Source organism: Tenrec ecaudatus, chromosome 3 (genome assembly GCF_050624435.1).
Source record: "Tenrec ecaudatus isolate mTenEca1 chromosome 3, mTenEca1.hap1, whole genome shotgun sequence".
NCBI lineage: Eukaryota > Metazoa > Chordata > Mammalia > Afrosoricida > Tenrecidae > Tenrec > Tenrec ecaudatus.
In genome coordinates, this window is record NC_134532.1 from 199,203,720 (window position 1) to 199,227,005 (window position 23,286).

A 23,286-nucleotide genomic window follows, 5' to 3' on the forward strand; every position below is an offset into this window, starting at 1 on the left:
CAACCGTACTTCTCACTGGTTGGCCTGAGCTTCTCCCTCTGTCCTTTCCCCCATCTTCATTGTACTTAGTATAAACAAAAGGATGAGGGAGGAAAATCCATGGCTGCCTGGGTATGTGGTGGGAAGGGGGTCTGGAATTCTGGCTCATTTATGAGTACATAGGCAGCAGGAGTAATTAGCTGGCACATTTCAGAAGAGACTCTTATCCATGTCCTCTGCTGGGGATCATGCAGAGTGCCCAAGTACAATTGATTTCACAATAACATTCAGTTCCACCTTCCCCAACAGCATCCGAGACAGAAATAACGGAGAGGTATTTCACTTCAAAGTTCATTCTTTGCAGCCAATTTTGTTCTTAGAGATTTTTTATTGTTTTTAGCCCTGGCCAATGTGATGCTAATCTTACCTGCCTTCCCAAACCTCCCAAAGCAGGCAGTTGGCAGAGGAAGGGTGGGAGAGACAGGGAAGCCCCCACGCCACCCCACCCCCTGTCCCAAGTGGTATGGATCTGCGCTGGTTCTGACATGAGGATGCCACAGACTTGTAAGGTCTGAGTGGAGGATTGCTTTCTGCCCTTTGAATTGTATGGCAGAGCTAGCATGACATTTGCAATGTGTTGCTTCCATCCTCTTCAATGTCAATCTATTTTCTCTCTCTCTCACACACACACACACACACACACACACACACACACACACACACACACACACACACACCCCTATCTCCTACCCTCTGCTCAGAGTGTATTGCCTTGGAACTACCAACCAACCAACCAAACAACCAATCAACCAACCAACCTACCAACCAACTTGGTCAGAACACTCTTTACCAATAGCCAAAACAAGTCCCCTAAAGGCTGTGCCTTGCCTTTTAAAGAGGCACATCTCACTGCAAAGAAAGGGATTTCATATGGTGCCACTTTGCCTTGCAAGACGGAGAGCATGCATATTCACCATGCATGGCATTTCTACTCCACGAGGAATCCGGTGGAACCAGAAGCCGTTGACTATCCCTTCCAGCTGAAGGAGACCAGCGTGAGAATTTGTCTGGTGCCGCTGCACCTTCAAATAAATTGCCAAACTTTTGCAATCTCCTTTCCTCATCCCTAAGAGACCACATTTGTTGCTTTTAATTAGTAGCAATTAGGGATGTATGCATTGTAAAATGTCACCTTAATGTGGGTTAAAAGGCATTTTCCAGATGAACAAGAATATTCATTCACTTAATAAATACTTAGTAGGCATACTCAGACACAATAAGTTCTTATTAAGAACCTCAGAAGGAGCGGCACAATCACACTACATTTGCTATCATGTGAGTGCCTCTACCCTCCACCACCTTTACCAAGAGTTCAATATTTATTGAACATATGCTGTGGGCTTCTATGCTAAACACTTGACATATCCAAAATAACCCCGTGAGACAACAGCATTATTTCTCTTGTTTTGTTGCCTTTGACTTGGCTTCCACCTCCAGAGACCTCGTGCACAGTGGGATAAAATTCCAACCTGTCCTGTGTCATCCCCATGCCCACTTACAGATTGGACCCCTGTGATCTATATGGTTTTCACTGGCTGACTTGTGGAACCAGATCAATCGCCAGGCTTCTTTATTCTAGTCAATTTTAGTCTGGAAGCTCTGCTGAAACTTGTTTAGCATTGTAGCAGCACACAGTCCACTGCTGTATTGACCAGTGGTAGCTGTGTATGAATGACATTGGCTGGGAATTGAACCCAGTCTCCTGCATGGAAGGCCACCATTCTACCTCTGAACTACCCAGGCTTCATTTTCTACTTTTATAGATCGGGAACTTGGCGAGAATCGTCTGTTGGTTTTCAAGGCCATAAGGCTGGTTCGACTCAACTCCAGCTGGCTTCAAAGTGATTCGAGGAACAAGAAGTCCCCAATTGGATGCACTATGACTATCGATGCGTGTCAATAAATAACTGGGGATTCGTCTTGTTCCTCGTCCTTTCTTACGCACTCATGTCCTAGAGGCGAATCCAACTCATTGCAATCTCTCAGTGGTAACATTGTCACAGATCTTCACAGGAAAACCATCTTACCCATTGTGAATGCACATCAACAACAACAAAAACCACGATCTTTTTGTTAATTTAAGAAAAGCAAAGCAAAAATAGGCTGTGACATCACATCATGTATTCTCGATGCCACTGGACATTTTTTAAGACTAGGATAGCATGGATTTCAGGTTTGAGAGAAAGGCTTTTTTTTTTGGTCAGTCTAAGCAGAAAAATGCTCTTGAGAATTAGCAGTCCAGGGATTATTATTTTAGATTGTTTCTGAAGCAAGAGGCATCATATAAATGTAGTATGCATCTCTTCACTACCTCAAATTTTTTTTATTTTCTGCAAAGAATTTTCATTAATTTTTATTTTTTAATCATTTAATTAAAGGCTCATACAACTCTTATCACAATCCATACATACATGAATGTGTAAAGCATATTTTTACATTTATTACCCTCATCATTCTCAAAACATTTGCTCTCCACCTAAGCCTCTGGCATCAGCTCCTCATTTTTCCCCTCCCTTCCCACTCCCCCGTCCCTCATGAACCCTCAATAATTTATAAATTATTATTTTGTCATATCTTGCCCTGTCCAGTGTCTCCCTTCACCCACTTTTCTATTGTCTGTCCCCCAGGAAGGAGGCCATATGGAGATCCTGGTAACTGGTTCCTCTTTTCCAACCCACCCTCTCTCTACCCTTTGAGTATCGCCACTCACATCACTGGTCCTAAAGGGATCATCCGCCCTGGATTCCCTGTGTTTCCAGTTCCTATCTGTACCAGTGTACATCCTCTGGTCTAGCCAGACTTGAAAGGTAGAATTGGGATCATGATAGTGGGGGGAGAAAGCATTTAGAAACTAGAGGAAAGTTGTATGTTTCATCGTTGCTACATTGCACCCTGACTGGCTTGTCTCCTCCCCGAGACCCTTCTGTAAGGGGATGTCCAGTCGCCTACAAATGGGCTTTGGGTCTCCACTGCGCACTCCCCACCTCATTCACTATGATAAATTTTTTTGTTGTGATATGCCTGATAACTGATTCCTTCGGCACCTTGTGATCACACAGGCTGGCGAGCTTCTTTCATGTGGGCTGTGTTGCTTCTGAGTTAGATGGCTGCTTGTTTACCTTCAGGCCTTTAAGATCCCAATTGCTATATCTTTTGATAGCCGGGCACAGTCAGCTTTCTTTGCCACATTTGCTTATTCACCTTCGTTGTCTTCAGCACTTGTGTCTGGAAGGTGAGCATCATAGAATGCCAATTTAATAGAAGAAAGTATTCTTGCATTGAGGGAGTACTTGAGTGGAGGCCCAATGTCCTTCTGCTACCTTAATACTAAACCTATAAATATATGCACACAGATATATTTCCCCATCCTCATGTATAATGTATTTGCATATGTACATGCCTTTATCTAGACCTCTTTAAATGCCCTTTGCCTCCCAGCTCTTTCCTCTATTTCCTTTGACTTTCCTTCTGTCCCACTATCATGCCCAGTCCCCACTTGGGTTTCAGCAATTCCTCTTGGTTACATTACCCTTGATAATGCCCTACCAGGCCTCTCACACTCCCCTCACCACCGAATTGGATAACTATTTTTCCCTTGTCTCTGGGTTTGTTAACACCATTACCTTTCTCCCCATCTCCCCTCTCCAATCTCCCCCTGGAACTGTTGGTCCCATTGTTTTCTCCTCCAGATTGTTCATCCAGCCTATCTTATTTAAACAGACCTGCGCAGATAAGCAAAACCAAGCAACAACAAACAACAAAACAGCAACAAACTAATGTCAGAAAAACAAAACAAAACACAACAAGAAAGAAAATCTTACAGTTAGTTCACGGACTGTTTGTTTGCCTTTAGCAGTGTTTTCCAGTCCACTCTGTTGGGGCACCACACCCTGGCCCCAACGTCCACCTTTAGCATTCCCTGGGGACTTCACTGCTCTGTTCCCTTGCTGTTCTGTTGTACCCCCTTAGTGTTTTGCCTCGGTGTGACTGGATCAGATTGGGTGCAATTCCCACACTGTGTCTCCCGTGTTGTCCCTTGTAGATCTATGGGTCAGTGAGGGACATCATATCTTATAGTGGGACCGACCATGTGGTCCTCTCTGTGGACTGGCTGCTCTAATTGGGAACATCATCCTCTCGGCTTGGTGGGCCAGGATGTGCTCCACTCTCTCCTCCTCCCCTTTCATCTGCTCCCATGTGCTCCGATCAGATATGTCCCTCTCCCGAAGCTGCAGAGTCAATGCCATCTTTTGACATAAATTCTTCTGGGCGGAGGGACACCTACCTCAAATTCTTGCTCAGCAAAGAGAAAGGACCTCACAGAGATGGGTTGACATTGTGGCTGCCACAATGGCACAAGCATGGAGACAATTGTGGGCATGGGGCAGGAATGTGCAGTATTTCTTTCTATTGTGCACAGGGTCCCTATGAGTTGGAACAGACTTCATGGTATCTAATGACAACCTAACAAGACTTCCTGGGGATGCTTTATAGGAGTTCCCACTCTAACACTTCCTATCTATGGAATTGTAGGCCTCTTTGAGCCTCTGTTTTGTCATCTGTAAAATGAGAATTAAAAAAATACCCAGTTTATAATTCTATCTCAAAGAAAGAACAGAATGAACAAATGATCCAATGTTCATTAGGAAATCTTGCTTTATTTGGTTCAGCTTGACAAGGGGTATCCCTGATTCAGACTGAAAAATTCATCACCAAACACCCCTAAGGACTGAAGTGCCCAGTGGTATTGTGGTTTAGTCCAAGATAGCAGGAAGGGTCAGCAATGTTGTCCTTTCTGGACGATGCTGCAAACTTGGAGACTAAGACAGTGGGGACCTGAGTGGTCTGGTTCCTTCCTGGGAATAGAACCAAGTTGTGATAAGGGGTCCTTGGTGGTGCTGTGGACTAGGTATTGGGCTACTATTGGGAAATCCCACTGTTCAACATTGCTCTACAGAAGAACGTCGAGGCTGTCTCTTCTTATAAGGATTTACCGCTTTGCAAATCCTATATAAAGTTACGATGAGTTGGAATAGACTATAGCAGAATGTATTTTTTTCTTTTAAAAAATTTTTATTGGTCTTTGGATGTGTTATCACACACAAGGTGTGCGTCACAGTTTTGCTCTCACCTTACTATTCAATTGGCATGCTGAGCAAATCATCATAGAATCTGGCTGATAAGAAGAATGTGGCATCAGGATGGAAAGAAGGCTTATGAACAACCTGCATGCACTATGCAGATGACACCACCATGTATGCTAAAAGCGAGGAAGACTTGAAGCACTTGCTGATGAAGATCAACTATTTCAACCCTCAGGATAAATTACAGCTCAATGTAAAGAAAACCCAAATCCTCACACCTGGACCAGTGGGTAACATCATTAGAAACTGAGAGACTATTGAAGTTTTCAAGGATTTTGTCTTGCTTGCCACCCCAGTCAATACTCATGTAAATAGCGGTCAAGAGATTCCATTGGGTCAATCTACTGCACAGCCCTCTTTTAATTGTTGAAAGAAAAGGAGGTTATTCTGAGGACTAAGGTGTCCTGATCCAAGCCATGGTATTTTCAATAGCCTCTTATGCATGTGAAAGTTAGTCACTGCATAAGGAAGACTTAAGAAGAATCAATCCATTTGAAAAGAACAAACCAATCTGTCTTGGAAGAATTATAGCCAGAATGCTCCTTAGGAGCAAGGATGGCAAGATTTCTCACTATCTTTGGACCTGTTAACAGGAGAGACGAATCCCTGGAGGACATCCTGCTTGGTAAAGTGGAAAGCCAAAAAGAGGAAGGCTCAGGGAAAGATGGATCAGCACAGTGGCTGCACTGGCCTCAAACGTAACAGTTGTGAGGATGGCACAGGACAGACAGTGTTTCATTCTATTGTGCAGGGGTCCCTATGCGTCAGAACCTACTCCATGGCACCTGACAACAAAGGTAGTTTTGATGATGCAATGGTTAAAGTGCTCAGCAGCCAGTTGAAAGGTTGGTGGCTTCTAGATGGGAGAAACTATGACCGTCTGCTTCCCTCAAGATCTCCAGCCTTGGAGCCCCTGTGAAGCAGCTCTGCTCAGCCCTGTAGGGTGAGTGTAAGTTGGAATCAATGCAGGATGGATTTGGTTGTTGTTGTTTTCTTTCTTTTAACTTTTTTTTAAAGATTTGGTATAGGTTTACAGAGCAGATAGATCATCATTTCCCATGCAGCGATTCATACATATTTTGTTTCATCTCATTTGTTGTAATTCTCACAACATCCATTAATCCACTCTCTTTCTGTTTCCTGTTTCCCTTTCCACTCCTTCCCAACCTTACTGATCTTCATCCTTGGGTAAATGCTGGCCTTTTGATATCAAAGGCGGGTATAAAACACACGTGTTATTGTTCCCATATAGACCTCTTTATTGCTCTACTGAGGATTGATCCAATGAGTTCAGTTTTAGATATGACAGGCGATGAATGGCCATCATCTTAGGAGTTCGATCTCTGACTCGTAAGGCTTGGTTCTTTTACGATCTTAAATTACGCTCCGCCTTTTTCTTCTATTCTCGCCAGGGCCTTCTCACATGACCCTTTGCAGAGCGGTTGGTAGTGGCGGCTGGGCACCATCTATTTCTTCTGGTCTCAGGATCATGGAGACTGATGCTCTTGTGGTCCATTAATCCATTAGTCTACTTGTTTACCATATGTCCTCCACTTTCAGCATTGTTATTTCTTTTGGAAAGGGAGCCTCTATTAATTGCACCTTCGATAACAGTTCATGAGCTTTTAAGTCTTTAGTCACGACCCACCAAAGTGTGATGTAGAACATTGTCTTTGTGGACGAGGCTATGCCAGTTGGCCTTGGTGTCCTGTAAAGCTATACTCCTGAGGCCCCAGGTTCAATGACTCATTTTCTCAAGATGTTTGCTTGTATCTAAGGCGTTTCCATAACTTTGACCCCTGTATGGTCCACCACATTCATAGATATTTTATAGCAAAAGTTAAGTACCCTTGTCCAAATATCCCTTGTCAAGTGTACATCGGTATGTGAGCATCTTTTTCTCTCTCACCCATTCAGCATGTATGTCTCTCTGTGCATCTACCTGTGGATGGGCATCATTGCAGCCTTGTGAATAGAATGGTATTTACTTCTGTTACCTTTAACCCTGGCACTTCTCCCAAGGTCTCCCCTTGTCTCCCCCTGTGTCCATCATGGGGTTTTGATGTGTGATTCTGGGTGACTACTAAAGCCCTGTAATTTGTAAAATGAATATCTGCCTTTTCCTAATAAATCTGTTTTTCTTAATCTTTCTGTAAGGTTAATATAGTTCTGTCCTTTGAGCTTTCATGACTGAACTCTTTGCTCTAATTAAGTGAGTCACATGCATACAATATGCTAATAATTCTTTTTCTTGGTACTTAGTAGCTCCTCAATAAAAATTTTACCTTTCTTTTTCTTCCATCTCTCTAATTTACACCCTAGAAATGTTCAAGGTGCTCCACCTGAGGCCTGGGGTTACATCCTTACTGATCCACATTGTTTTATATTCCATCACAAGCCAAGAGAGACTAGGAGTGTCCAATTGGAGAGGCATATAGGCAACAGTTAGAGTTCAAACTCTGTCTCTCTTTTCTTCAAGTCCGTGGGGAGCATTCTAGAGCCGTATTCAAAATCTTAGCCCTTTCTGGGATTGAATTCCTGCTCTGTTAATTCAGCACCGTGTGCTCTAGTGCAACAGGTAAGCTCCTTGTACCTTGTCTTCCTCTTTCGTAAAACAGGGGCAGTAATAGTATCAAAAGCATAACGCTGCTGTGGGGAAGTAAATGGGTTGGTGCATAGGAAGCCCTTTGTGCAACGCCTGGTGTCTTTTAGTTTTCTCACGATGACCCCAGCTACTACTATGAAGCGCACTGTACCATAACTTGAAGAGTTACTACCACTGATTCCACGAGTCTTCCTCCTCCTTACAACATGATTCATTCCACGACAATTTGTTAGATTACGATATGCCCTTGGGAATCATATTCCTTAAGCACAGCTGCTAGGTGTTATGTACTGACTTCGAGGTCTACTGGGATTGCATTTTTTATTTAAGGAGGGTTCCCCCTATTATTAATGAAGTATTTTCATAGGCACTCGTTTGCCAGTGGAGTGAGATCATGTCTTTATCAGGAGTGGTGAATGTGTATGTAAAAATGTATGTTCTGGAAAATGCTCACTCAGTGGAAAAGACATCTCCCAAAGCCATACTCCACTCCAGGATAATGTGTTCCAGAGTGAAGACCGGACCCTAAAAGGAACAAATTGCTCTTTCAAAACCCAAAATTGACACCTACATGTTCAGCCGATTGAAGACTCCAAGGGGAATCAGCAATGCCATACAACTCTTGGTTTAGGCAAGATGTGAAGATTGGGCTGATTACCACAGGGACTTTAATTCTGGAACCAAACGCCTGTCTTCAGTGCCCATGTAGTGTTTTCACAAGGAGCACATTCAGAAGAAATGTGCTTCAGCCTTTCCCAGGTAGCCCCAGTCCTTCAGTAGCAACTCAGAATGTGCATAGCACCCCGAGCTTCCCTCTTTTCTCTGTCCTCAGGAGATCGAGCCTTACAATCACATTCAGATCCTCACTGTTCTAATCCCCTACGCAGCTGGTTCTGTCTCTAAGCCTTTCTCCATTAGCGATCTCAACACTCCTGTGGGCAACGTTGGTGAGCTGATGACCCAAATCTCCTTAATCCAGAGCAGCCTTCATGCCGGAGCAGGAGCTAGTGTGTGGTTCTCTAATTGACTACCCACCCGCATTTTCTGGTTCCCTTCATCTCTTCACGTCGTTTTGATTATCGAAGCAGCGTTTTATCCAGAGGGTGGCTTGGCTAAGGCTAGTGGCATAGGGGGTGGATCGAGGAAGCTTTGTATTCTTTTTGATTCCCCTCCGTGCCTCACACAGTATAATGCGTTTTAAATAATAACCATGGATTATTAAGCAATTCACTGTGTTCCAGCCAGATGCTAAGGGTTTAGTATATTATCTCATTTAATCCCCACAATAGACTGCAAGCTTTCTGTCCACACTCCTAGTGAAGACACTGAGGCATGGGCTAATGGAAACTGGCTGGGGTTCAAACCCAGATCTGTTTGATATTTGAATCCTCCCTTCTCCTCCTCCTCCTCCTCCTCCTTCTTCCCTATAAATAAAGAGTTTGAAGGGATGAATGGGTCATCTCAAATTCTATTTGTAGAAGTCTCAGAGGTTCAGGGTGCAGGAACGTTCTTGTTCCATTTTGCTGTTGTTGTTGTCTTTGTCTCCTGTTTTCCCCTTTAGGCAGCCATCAGAATGGTGTCATCGTTTTATGTACTTGACTTGTCATCGACAATGTCACTTTTCTTTCTTTATGTACTCATTGTTTTTTAGCTTCTCATTGCCCCCCAACCTCCCCTACCCCACCGCCCAAGGAACCATTCATTTAATTCAGAGGTTCTCAACTTTCCTAATGCTGCGACTCTTTAACACAGTTCCTCATGTTGGGGTGACCCCCAGCCATAAAATTATTTCTATTGCTACTTCATAGCTGTCACTTTGTTAGTGTCATGAATCATAATGTAAATATCTGATATGCTGGATGTATTTTCATTGTTACATATTGAACATAATTAAAGATAGGGATTGATCACAAAACAATATGCAATTATATATTATGAAATATCTATTTCTAATGACAAATCAATGACATTTTGTCTTGAAATATGGTGTAGCATGGGTAACAGTCTTCATGATGGGTACTAGTGTGTGGGCGTATCTGCATGTGGGTGGACCCGCCTGGTGCCAGATGGAGGAGCCGTGTCTCAGTTACTAAGACTATCAGAAATATGTGTTTTCCGGTCTTGGGTGAGTCCTGTGAAAGGCTCCTTCAACCCCAAAAAAGGTCCGGACCCACAGGCTGAGAACCACCGATTTAATATCTGCCTCTAGAGATTGACCAATCCTGGATGTAGTATACAGAAAAACATTAAGCAAATAAACAATAGATAGAATATGAACAATAACAAAGTGAAACAGTTAAAATCTCAATAGAAGAGAGAGCAGAAAATATTTAAGATGAGAGCAAATGTAAATGGATCACAAGGGAGACCAAATGATAGGGCAGTAAATTGTAGCCTAATGGCATGACCTTACATATGCTGAATGAGAGGTTTAAAATCCTAAGCTAATTAGATGGAAGCAATCATGATTTGGACCTCTTTGCTACCACAAAGCTTGGGGAATGAGGTATCTGTCTAGACTTTTCAGCAAACAAACAAATAAATAAAAGATGACCGCACAGCAAGAGAGTTTCGTTGGAATTATTTCCATCTCAGAAGGTGTATTTACCACATTATCTAAACTATTTCAGAAGGTATAGCGAAAGGGAGGAACCGTTCATTCCCTTGGCTACAAGGGACAAATTAAAAAAGGGAATATTAAATCACGGGAAAGGTAGAAGATCAGATCGTCTCCAGGGAAAGTCCCACAGGGTGCGATTCGAGCTGGCAAGTTCCATCAGCTCCACGAACTTAGTCTTTCCAAAATTCTGAATCCATGCACGTGCAGTTGTATCCGTTGAAAACATATTTATGTGCCTTTGTATGCTGGTGCGTCCCCACCCCGCCCCCCCCCCCCTCTTGGCTATGTGGCTGTCAGTAACAAACACCAGGTTCAGAAGCCGATGATCGTTGTTTACACCCTCCAACAAAATCCGTCATTCAAACCTTGCCCATTTGCGGGCCAGAGGGGTGATGTTTGCTGTACTTGATGCCTCTCATTATTTAATTCATTATTAACCTGCTTCTTATGAATCAGAACCAACTCGATGACAGTGGGTTTGGATTTGAGATGTACTGTTATTTTCTTCTACTGGTTTTTAACCATATGTTTTCCAGCCCGCTGTGCTTCACCACTGAGAATAACTTCCCCCAGTTGGTACATTCATCAAGTTTTTTCCTGTTCAAAGCTTTCAGCTCGGGAGCCCTGCTTGCAGACTTCAGCGCTCCCTCTGTAACCAGACAACCCTATTGGGCCCTATGTTACGATTACTGATAGGCTGCGTCCCTTGCTTTGGCTCTTGGGCCCTTCCATCTCACTGAGGGTTTCCCTCGTTTCCGTGGGCCTTTTGGAATACTGAAGATGATGTGTTTTCTAGTGTTTAGTCTTTCCTGATGATGGGTCCAAAATAAGTGAATTAAAGTCTCATCATCTTCCCTTCCAAAGAACATTCTGGTTGTTATTTTCCTAAGATGCATTTGTTCCTTTGGCAGTTAAGTGCATAATAAAGGGCTGCTGTTATTATTGATATTACTTAGAATCGTGCTTTAGAAGATAGATGTTTGAGTTGAGTGAATTCCACTTCTCACACATATAAAGATGTTTATTTGTAACCCCCTTTCTAGATTTATAGGAGCCGTGCCTTTCATCATGTTCCCAAATCTTACTGGCGTTCCTAGCCGTCAAATAAATATTTCAATGAATGGATAGAGTTCTGTCAATAGACTAGGTTCCAAATCAAGTGTTCACTGGGCTGGGTACCAGGTCCGGTAAAGTTGTAGGGATTACACTCATCATGGGCAGTCGGCATTTCTCAGAAAGAGAGTCAACAATACCAAAGAATAACCACACACACAAAAATATCGTCTATGATTATTTGTAATAGATTTAGAAAGGGAAGGAGGATAAGGGGTCTTTGGGGTCACTTCATGTACAGAGGGAGATCAGACTACTAGAGCACTCTGATAGCAGAGACTCAATTAGAAGTTATTTGGTTTGTCCCTTAAACCCAATTGCAGAAAAGGGAAGTGTAGAAGGGGAGCCGAAGCCAATGACTTTTAGTGAGTGTTACAGATTGCCTTTGCCTCCCCCCACCACCTCCTTGTGGAAAAGGTGTGTTGTAAATCCCAAACCCCTGGACCTGTGGATATAATCCCACTTGCGACCAAAACTTTCATTATTTTGTTAAAGAGGGGTGTCTCTTCCACCAGTGACTTCTGAGCTATAGAAAGAGCAGCTTGAGCTCCAAGAAGGAAGCACAAATGGGGAAGAAGATACCAGGACATCCCCCAGAGCCGACAAAGGAGGAAGCCTTTTTACCGACTGCCAACCTCCTGGACGGTCAGGAAATCGAATATGTTTTGTTAAAGTCATTCACTTACAATATTTCTCTCATGGTATTTTGCATGTGCTTTCATGTCAGCTCCAACCCATAGCAGCCCCATAGCAGAACTAAACCGCTCGGCCTGGCCCCAGTCTAAGGACCGTAGCTGCACTTGAGCCACTGTTGCAGTCACTGTTTCCGTCTGTCCGATTGGCCTCTTCCTCTTTTTCACGGGTCCTCTGTTTACAAAGAGCTGTTCTTTCCGCGTAACATGTCCAAGGTACAAGCTTAAAGATGAATCCTCACCTTCCCTGTTTAGGAGCATGTGAGCTGCTCTTCCAGCAGATTTGTTTGTTGGTTTAGCAGTCCGTCATAGAGCAAAGAGCTTCAAAAGTTCATTAAAAAATGTCACTTTCAAAGACCTGATGCCAAGGACTTAAGTGGGGAGGAAATGTTTTGATAATGATGAGGGCAATGAATGTACAAATGTGCTTTACACAATTGATGTATGGATGGATTGTGATAAGAGTTGTATGAACCCCTAATAAAATGATTTTAAAAAGTTTAATTATCTATTCAGTTTTCTACCAACATTTTGACATGCCCTCATAATCCATATGCTTCACCAATGCAGGAATTCAACGGCATTGATTCCACTTTAATTTTCCAGCTTCCACATGCATATGAGGTGATTGAAATGACCATGACTTTAGTGACATCTTTGCTTTTGGATAGTTTAAAGAGATCCTGTGCAGCACTTTTGTTCCGTGTGATGCTTCATGTAATTTCTTGACTATTGCTTCCACAGCCATTGATTGTGGACCCACATCTAATGAAGTATTTGAGAAAATCACCTTTTCTCCCCCCCTCCCCCATGGTGTTGATTAATGGCCCAGTAGTGAGGATTTGGCGTAGCATGATGAAAGGGGCTTGTTTGAACACTAAACAAAAGAATCTCCTAATGGCACCCGGATCAACTGAATGGCACCATAGAATTCCCAGGCAGTCTCAAAGAGATAAAATGGAAAATTATTGGTGAAGAAAAAAAAAGAAAAAAATCAAAATGGACATGAGAAATCATAAAAAATACGATAGCTCTTCACACAGTGTCTTAATGACTGAGACCCTCATGACAGTGACAAAACAATAGCACAAGGAAGGAGCAGAACAGAACACGATCTTCTCGCCATTCAGATGACAAGGAGTTCAAATCCAGAGAGCACCTTTAGGATAGAGCCATCTTTGTGGGTAGCCTCGCATCTGTTGGTTTTCTTTGACATCCCTAAGTGATCCTTGGTGTCTATCCGCCTCCATGTGTGTCTCTATGCCTACTCTGCTCTTTTAACAATGTAGAAATGATAAATGTTAAGAACCACCATACTCTGATGAGATTTCCTTACCATAACAAAAGAACCCCCCTTTCCAAACAGAGTCACACCAACAGGTACAGAGGCCAGGACTTCAACATACTGTTTAATCCATGCCAGAGTCAATCCTTGATGAGCACCCAAATGGAGGAACCTTGAGGTTCAAATCAAATGGTGTGGGTAATCCTCAAACATTGGGCTGATCTTGAAGTGCGCCTGTGTTTTCCTCTTCAAAGAATGGGCAGGAATCTTCTACTTTGTTTGCTGATGTCATCATCTTCTCTAAAACTCACTCTCCTCTCCATCCTTCCCTCCACTTTGCTCAAAACCCACCCTTGGAAGTTATGGACATATTCCTTCGTGTGGTTCCTGAACCTATTCGATTTTACACACACACACATGTATGCGTGCACACACACTTGTGTGCACAAGTGTGTGTACACATATATATGTAAAATCTAATATATATTTAAATTGTAAATTAAATGGGGGTTTACATTTAAGATCATCCGTTTTGTATTCAACAGCTTAAACTACCTATCACACCTGCCAGCAGTTTACCTTACTCCCCTCCTTGATTTCTCTTCTCTTCTGGTCTACCAGCATCTCCAGTTCACCCGAGTTAACACCCATTAACCATCTAGTCTCTTGCTTTCTCTCTCCTCTCTTGCCCTCCTCCCTTTGGAAAACTCCAAACTCGGTTCCCTTTGGCATGGGATCTTTCTGTTCTTTTCTTTTTGTCTGTCTTTCAACCCTCTCTGGCTCTCACTTTCATTATTGTGTATATTGTGGTCCAGGATGAAAGGGTGATGCGACAGTTGAGGGAAGAAATTGCGGAAACCTATGTGCTATTGTCCTGACAAGAATATGATGAGTGTGCCTATATCTGTAAGGTGTCGGTAAAGGAGAATATATCTCCATTTTACACATAAAGAAGTTGGGTTCCAGTGATGTCTTGTGTTAGGGAAAGGTATGACAATTCCCCCCTTAGTAACTATTAGTTAAAATTAGCCTATCAAGCTAATTGGCTAATAATCTAGAAAAAAGTTAGTGTCTAAGCTTGGAATCTGAGATTGAGAGTGTTGGAGAAATTAAGGTCTATAGACCACTTGGGAGAAAACGCAGGAGGGCATGAAAATAGTAATGTAGAATTTTCCATCCTGTGTTAGTTATCTAGTGTCAGGTTTAATACAATGGTCTCTTAAGCATCATTTTGATTGAGATGCATTACACTGATGTCAGAAAGAATGATTTTTGGGCTCAGAGCCACTTTCTCATTTTTAATTTGTATGGACTATTGTGAGAGTCCATTTGTAATTGTTCATAATCATCACTTTCGGAAATTCCTGACTTTCATTAAAAAATTGGACCCACAAAATGTATTTGGTAAAGAAATGGCCTCATGCATATCATAGGAGGTCAACGAATAAATCCTGACCACTGAAGGGAATTGGACAACACTCTACCTCGAGAAATCTGCATAAAGAAGTAAAACCTTGACCAAAGAGCAGAGCTCCAGAAGAGAGGGGTCAAATATGTCCACTGGTGTAAGGAGAGCATTCTGATGGTGAGCCTGAATCTGGGGCGCTTGAGAGAGTGGTCGGTGGGTCTGTGTGTTTCTGTTTGAGACCCATCTTATTTTTTCCCTTACAAAGATGAAAAGGAAGACTGCAAGCAAGGATGGCGAGAATGATAAATGGATTAGGGGGCATGACTTACTGTACGAAGAGAGATTGAAGTAATATAGCGCAGATAGCCTAAAGAAAATAAACCAGCAACAAGAAACAGGGAAATTGCTGATGCTTCTAAGCACCTGAGAGGTAGTAACATGAGTGACATTCATTTTAGAACTTGAACACATCAAAAGGCATACTTAGGATGGTCTGGGGATATATATTTGCCCATTTATCCACCAAGTTCAATGGCGCTGAACCAGAAAAAGGCAGGAAGTGAAGTGTAAACTCTAAAGAGTTGGAAAGAAAACATCTTAAGTGTGTATGTTAGCTTCCAGGAATGATATTATTAACTTTCTGCTCTGTAAGATTAAGAGTGACATTAGGCATGGAAGATTATATAGCTTCTCTGTGTGTGTTCATGAATCGTACCTCGGGAAGGTATCCAGGTCTTAAAAGTGGTCAGGTATAGGCCTAGTTAACTTGCTGAGTCTGGGTACCTTGCTGCTATTGGCCAAGCAGAACTCTTGGAATTATAAATAATTTATCGATTCCGGAGCAAGTGGTTAAAAGCAGACTCTGTACCTGTCTGCCTGGATTAAATTCTGGTTTAACTACATTCTCGTGCAATCTGGGAAAAGATTTAACTCCTCTGAGCTTCAGTTTCTTTATATGTTGAATGAAGATAAGAAAGAGTGCTATCTCATCGAGCTCTTTTGGGGATTAAGAGAGATAATGTGTGTAAAGCACTTAGTATGATTGCTGAATAAATAACTCCAGAAGACTGGACTGTATAAGGCGTGCGCAACGTGCAACATGCAGATGATACAACTTGCTGAAAGTAAGTAAGGCTTTGAAGCACTTGTGATGATCAAAAGTACAGCCTTCAGTATGGCTGACCCTTCCGCACAACGGGACCGAACGCACAATCAAAATCCTCACAGTTGGACCAACAATTAACATCATGGGAAATAGAGAAAATATTGACGTTGTCAACGATATCCTTTTACTTGGATGCACAATCGGCTCCCAGGAAGCATCAGTCCAGATGTCATGCTTCCCCAGGAAAATCTGCTGAAAGAGACCTGCTTCAAGCATTAAAGTGCAAAGATGTAAGTGTGAGGACTAAGGTATGCATGACTCAAGCCATGATATGCTTGATTCTCTATGTATGCTGAAGCTGGAACATTAGTAAGGAAGACAAGAGGAGACTTGATGCAGTTAAATAATGGTGATGGAGAACATTGGCTACATCATAGCTAGAAGAATGAACAAATCTGTGTTGGAATAAGGTCAGCCACAATCATCCTTAGAAGGGAGGGTGGTGAGAGTTCATCTCACATACTTTCAACATTTTATAAGGAGTTCTTAGAGAAGGAATTCATGCTTGCCAAAGTAGAGGGCCAGCTAATAAGAACATACTTAATGAGAGAGACACAGTGGTTGAGACAATGGACTCAGCATAACAGAAATTAATATTCCTGTCCCCGGAGACTTTGGTCTTGAGGCCCTGGGCCATGAAAGTCTATATCTCAAGGTGTTTGGTTATATTTAGGAAGTTGTCGCAAAATTCCACCTGTATGCTCCACCACATTCACGGATATATTTGCAGCGAAGATAAACACACAGGTGCAAATATCTTCTGTCAAGCCTGTGTTCTCACCCTACGTCCCACACCCATTGGGTCCGGGTGTCTATGCATCTATTCATAGAAATCATATGTTTATTCATTTGAAATCTTAATGTGAGTGCTCAACAGGTTGCCTTCAATATGAATGCTGGAGCCCAGCCTCCTTCCATCTTGTGGTGCTACCATTTCCTACAGCACTAGAACTGTGTGCTGAGTCCGAGCAGAAGACTGGGGGAGAGACCCAAGGTGGAGGATGGAAGAGCATGCTTGTGGGAGACTAAATTGGAACTCTGTTGGTGCAGCGATAAACTCTTGGGCTACTAACCGAGAGCTTGATAGTTTGAGCCAAACAGGTATTCTGAGGGAGAAAGATGAGGCAGTCTTCATTTATAAAGATTTGTAGTCTCGGAAACCCTATGGAGCAGTTCTACTCTGTCCTGTAGGGTTAATATAAGCTAAAATAGATTTGATGGTAATGGGTCCTTGTGGTAGTTTGGAAACAGCATCTGCCATTTTCATTATCATTCCACTGGCTAGAGCATCACTCATGTGGTCATATCCAACTCCAAGAAGGAGTGGGAAATGAACTTTTGATTAGCACCTATTTTCTGTTCCATATGTCACATGAAGGATCCTGCATTTTGTTCTCAGGACAGCGATGTGTCACAGAAGATTGGTCCGGGATCCTTCTTTGAAAGGACTGGCTACATCATCTAGCCCATTCAACCAAAAGACTCCTGTTCTCTAGTATTCACCATGAAGCAATGCAATTACAGTATTTGTGTACGATTCAAAGCTAGGTTTTTAGCAGTAATTGCCATTGGGTTGCTTCTCGCTCATGGTGACCTCATGTGTGCACAGACCACTATTCCATTGGATTTTGAAGGCTTTTGTCTTTATGAAGCATTAGGTGTTTCTTCCCAGGTATCTCTAGGTTCATTGGAGCTCTTAGCTAGCAGTTGAGCACTTTATCATTTTCACGACCCAAGTTCTTCTTTAAATAGGGATCTATCTTTTCTCCCCCCCAAACAAAGACAACCCATTGCCATTGGGTTGATTTGATTCACAGCAACCTTACAGAATAGAATAGAATTGTCCCATGAGATTTCCAGGGATGTAACCTTTACAGAAACAAGCAGTCACATCTATCTTCTGTGGAGTGGCTTGGTGTAGAGGAAGGTTGAAGGTTAATGGATTCAACCCATTGACCACTCCACAGGAGGAAGAAGAAGCAGTTGGCTTCAGTGAAGATGACATCCTTGGAAATCTTGGGGTTTCCATGAGTTGGAATCTACTTATAGGTAACTAACAACTACTTCCCTTTTTTAATCAGTCAGAAACATATCATAATTGCATTGTTTGGTGATCAGTGCTATAAAACGGGTCGTTTGGTTGAACGGACTGCATCATATAGTGAGTAGCTTGGTGGTGGTATGAGTTTTAACCTACGAGATCAGAGAATGCCTAATGTGTTATACCTAACAGTACCAACTCCAAGGAGCTTTCTTGGCAAAGAGGAATGGTATCACTTTGCTCGGCATCCAAATTGATCGTTCATTTTAAAAAAGGAACAACAGAATTGCATATTACCTTAAAATCGCCGCCATAAACCTCCTTTCTCATGCTGAGTCTCATTCTCATATTACATGATTTAGGGTTAGCGAAGGAGAAACCAAGACTTGCCCCAGTTCACATAGATGCTGAGTGGTACAGAGGTCCTTTGGCCCCGCAATGCATTCTTGGAACTAGAGCGATCCCTTCCGTGCAGGACTTCGGATGTGGGCTCTTGCTGAGTCGTCAGGTACCACCCAGGGAAATCAGGAAGCAGTGACCCTGCAGGCCGTGGGTAGTTCCCCTGAGAACTTCTGTGCTCAGCAGGGCTTAAAATATTTGCCCAGGCTGAAAGGTTTACCTCTCACCTCAAAAGCATGAAAAAGACAAGTGCAAAGGAAGAGTTGTCCAGGGGGGTTACAGATCTTGTCCTCTTGAAAGGTTCTTTGGGGGCGTTTCCGAAGTTGTCTACTAGCTGCTGGAGAGGAGAAAGTACACTTCAGTGACTGCATGTCGTAGCCTGCATTCTCTAGAGCAGCTAACCTAGTGACATATATGTGTATGTACACACACACACACACACACACACACACACACACACTTTTCTATTAAGAAAGTGGTTCCTACTTACCCGGCAGGGGAGACACCATGATCACGAAGGTGGTTTTCCCAGGGCGAGGCTCATCCATTACCCTCCCGATGTGCTGACCCCTGCGATTTCCCTAAATGTGGGAAACTTGACTGCATGGTTTGTGGTAGTGGGGGATTGTGTTCTCGCTCTCCCCTGACCCCCTCCTCCCCCCAAAAAGAAGTGATTCAAACAGTTCTTGAACGAGCCAGTCTAAATCCAGGCAGGTTGTAAGCCAATGGGTCAGATGTTAAGGTGCAGGTTTTTTTGTGACTTGGATAGTTTAAGATTAGCCAGAAGATCACAGACGGGTGGCTGCAGAAGCAAATGAATTCAAGATCAGCAGGCCAGATGGTAGGTTAGATGACAGGCTACTGAAGGCTCCTAGGATTGGCAGGCAATGCAGTAGGACATTGGCTCAAGTTAAATAAAAACAACCCAGAGGGCAATGAGCCAGATGCAGGATCCAGATTTACCAAAAAGCAAACAAGCTCTTCTGTATAGTCTACTTACATATGAAGCTGGCCACGCCCCAAAGAAACTTCCATTTGAGTACGTTAACACTGTAAACAGAGTAAGGGAGTTTCACTCCCCACTAATCCTTCTACAAATGCTTGGCTGCTGAGAGCAAATCCCATTATGAAGTTGATTACATTGTAGATAGAAGGTCCCAGCATGAGGGATTGAGAATCCCGTCCCAGCCAAGTTGACACAAAACTAGGGTCGTGTGCACTGGTGAAACACATCTGTGGTCCTATGCCATTGTGACATGCTCCCTGTGCTTTCTGGGCTCAGATGGCCATCAAACTGAGTATGTAGGACTGAGACTACGTGGGGCCATTAACCATGTCTCTGTTCAGAGTTTGCCCTCCAAAACCAATATTCAAAAAAAGGTCATCTTCTGCCAGAAAGAAACCTCCTACCATTTAGCTGGTGGTCATGAAAACACAAAAGCCAAATCGTTTCCAATTGGCAAGAGTAGAAAGGGGCCCTATGAGGTTTTCATAGGATTTCTGTGATCTTTCAGTAGAGTCCCGGATCTTTCTTCTGAGGCACCTCTTAGTGGACTCAAACTGTCAGCCTTTTGGTTCAGAGGTCAGCGCTAAGCTACTGGACCAGCCAGGGACTTCTTTATTCTTTACCTACACTTATTCTTTGCTACAAGAAGTCCAGAATGGTCTCTCTGAGCCCACGAGAGGCTTCTGGGAGGGCGCCCTGATTTTGACTGCTGGTCTTGTTTCTCCTAACACTTTCTGCTGTGCTTGTGGGCACCGGAGTGGTCCTTTAAGAGACTCATCACAGTACAACTCAGATTGGAATCCGGGCCCTCCAGGTCTTTTAAAGGAGGAAGGTTTTATGAGAAACCGTGGACCAAGATGACAAAGTGGCCTCTCATTTACTTTCTAAGTGAGTGAGTGTTTGAGCAGGTGCCAATGATGGTCACCGAGGTCAGGGAATCTTCGTACACAAAGAAAGCTGTGTAGGACAATAAAGAGAGATCTTCTGCTAAGAATACCAGAAGGGTATCCTACACTCATCTTGGGGGGTGGTCGGCAGTCGACAACAAACAAAGAAACACAAATCAAACGGGAATGATGAGTTATCTGCTCATGTCATTGCTGCTAGGTGCCCTGCAGTTGGTTCGGACTCGACAGAGATGCTAAGCATAACAGAACAAAGCATAGGCTGAGCCTGCAGTGTGGTTATGTGGGTGCTTGTGGTTGTAGTCCCTGGGCCCATGCATTCCCCTGAAGATCTCCTGTTTTCCTATTTCTGCTCCCCTCTACTTCACCAACCATCATGTCCCTTCCCAGGCACTGATCTCTCCTGACAGCATGTCTGAAATATCTCCATCTTCACTTCTAAGAAGCATTCTACTGGTAGTCATTGCAAGACAGATGTTTCTGTTCTTCCGTCCATAGAACTTTCAATATTGTTCACGAACACCACAATTCAAATGCATCAGTTCTTGGGCGCTCTTCCTTATTCATTATCTATCTTCCCCGTACCTGTGAGGCCATTGAAAAACACCATAGCTTGGGTCAGGCCACCTTCATTCTGGAAGTGACTTCCTTGTTCTTCAACACTCTGACGAGGTCTTGTGCTGATCAATGGTGCAATGTACAATATGACCAATGTACAAATGACTTTATAGTTATATTCTCAGGTATTTAAACAAGTATATACCACCAAGCTAAACTCCCTGCAATTGAGTCCATGCTGACTCATACTGACCCCCTAGGAGTTTTGAAGACTGTGACTGTTGACGGGAGCAGAAAGCCCAGTCTTTCTCCTGTGGAGCGCTGATGGTTTTGAACTGCTGACCATGTGGATCGCAGCCCTACGTGTAACCACTCCACCACCAGGGCTCCCTCAAAGAAAAACAATGATTTTAAACACAGGGTCTTCGAGGAGGGAGTTAGGGAGGGAAAGGGGGAACCTATCACAAGGTTAGACATATAGCACCATCCCCCCAAAGGGGATGGATAATGGGCAGGTGGGTGAAGGGAGACAACAGACAATGTAAGATATGAAATAAAAATAACAATAAATAATTGATGAAGGCTTCATGAGGTTGGGAAGGTGGGGGGGAGAGGGGAAAAAGAAGAGCTTATACCAAGGGCTCAAGTAGAAAATGTTTTGGAAATGATCATGGCAACATGAACAAATATGCTTGATACAATTGATGTAGAAAATGTTGTAAGAGCCCCCAATAAAATGATTTTAAAAATACAGGGTTCTAAGAATGATTTACAGAAACACATTAACTAATGTATAGTACACACAGAGACACTCACACATGTACACACAGTGGTTATGGTAATGAACTCAAACAGTTATGAGGATGGTGTGGGACCGGGCAGTGTCTTGTTCTCTTATACACAAGATCACTATGAGTTGGCACCCAAGTGATGCCACCAAACAACAATATCGATGAGATGACATCAAAGCATCTGTGGTACAATGGGATTACAGGATACTGGGACTTTTCCACTAATGCCCGCGTTTACATATTTATTTTATTTATACCATAACACGGTCTTTGGTGACATTTATGAAGTCTGGGTATCTATTGCTTTGTAGCTTTTGTTCTCTTTGGAATCATACAGAATAGCTTAAGCTGCCAGGAGTTTAAGAAATATAAGTAGCATATGTTTTCTGAAGTCAACGATTTTGCAGTGTGCTTTAAATTTTAATAGCCACCGAGGGAGACCCCGAGAGATCCAAGCTCACTGGTGTGTTGGACTTTCGCTTTCTTTGGGTTATTTTTGCTCAAAGAAAGATGCTCATCCTGGACCATGGGGAAGGCACATAAGCAGCTAGAGTGACTATTTGAAGTGGAATTTATTTTTCATCACAATCCATGCATGTTTCCTATTGGGGTAACTTGGTGTATACATTTTTAATACCGTGAAGCCACCAGTGTCAATAAAAAAACAAACAAACAGCTGACTACATACCAGCATCCTTGGAGACCGGCTTTGGAAGGCTCAGTGGATCTGGTGGATGATAAAACTTTAAGAAATCTCAGAGCCTTTTAAAGACATTTACTTATCAGTGGTCCAGATGGCACTTCAAATGAATAATAAACTTTACAAGCAGGTAAAGCCGTGGCCGATGGAAAAACATTCCGAGTGCGTATGTGAAAAATAATTACATGATGTGGCGGGGGGAGGGGGAGGAAGTAAAATTAAGAAGTGATCTGGAGCAGCTTGTATATTCGTTATTTTGTTTAGAGTTTTCTTTTGTCTTTGGGTGGTAGTGCCTTCTCATAACATTGCATTCTATAATCTGAGAATTCACAGTAGGACTCTTCTAAAGGACATGGTGCCTGGGCAAACTTGGATTCTTCAGGAATTCCACATTTGAACATTAAAACTAACTTTCTTTCTTTCTCTCTCTCTCTCTCTTTCTTTCTTTCTTTCTAACTTCATGTTCCTGAATTCGACGAAGGCTTACAGCATTGAACAATTCAGACACATTTTGCTTTAACTCAACCACTTCCCTCCTTCTCAAGGTGCCAACACTTAGCCTACTTCCAGCCTGGGTTTTCCATTTCCATTCTTCCTTCTCTCCCAGCACTCTGACTTGACCTTGGATACATGCCATCCTTCAGCTAGTCCATGGTTGGCTATTCTAACATGAGATTAGTTACGGAGCTGAAGGGTGATGAAGGGCCCAAATCTCAGGGGTCTCACCATCACTCTGGCCAATAAGCCTGGTCTCTTATAATGTGGAGTTTTGTTCCGCATTTGTTCCCTCTCATTTTATTCAGAACCTTCTAATG

The 23,286-nt window shown here is 42.9% G+C and overlaps 1 non-coding gene across 1 annotated transcript; it reads left to right on the plus strand.

Annotated features, from left to right (window-relative positions):
* The first annotated feature begins 18,993 nt into the window (after positions 1 to 18,993).
* On the plus strand, positions 18,994 to 19,157 carry LOC142443811 (U1 spliceosomal RNA). Its single transcript, XR_012783558.1, has one exon. It is a non-coding gene; the product is annotated as a U1 spliceosomal RNA (small nuclear RNA).
* Positions 19,158 to 23,286: the final 4,129 nt, after the last annotated feature.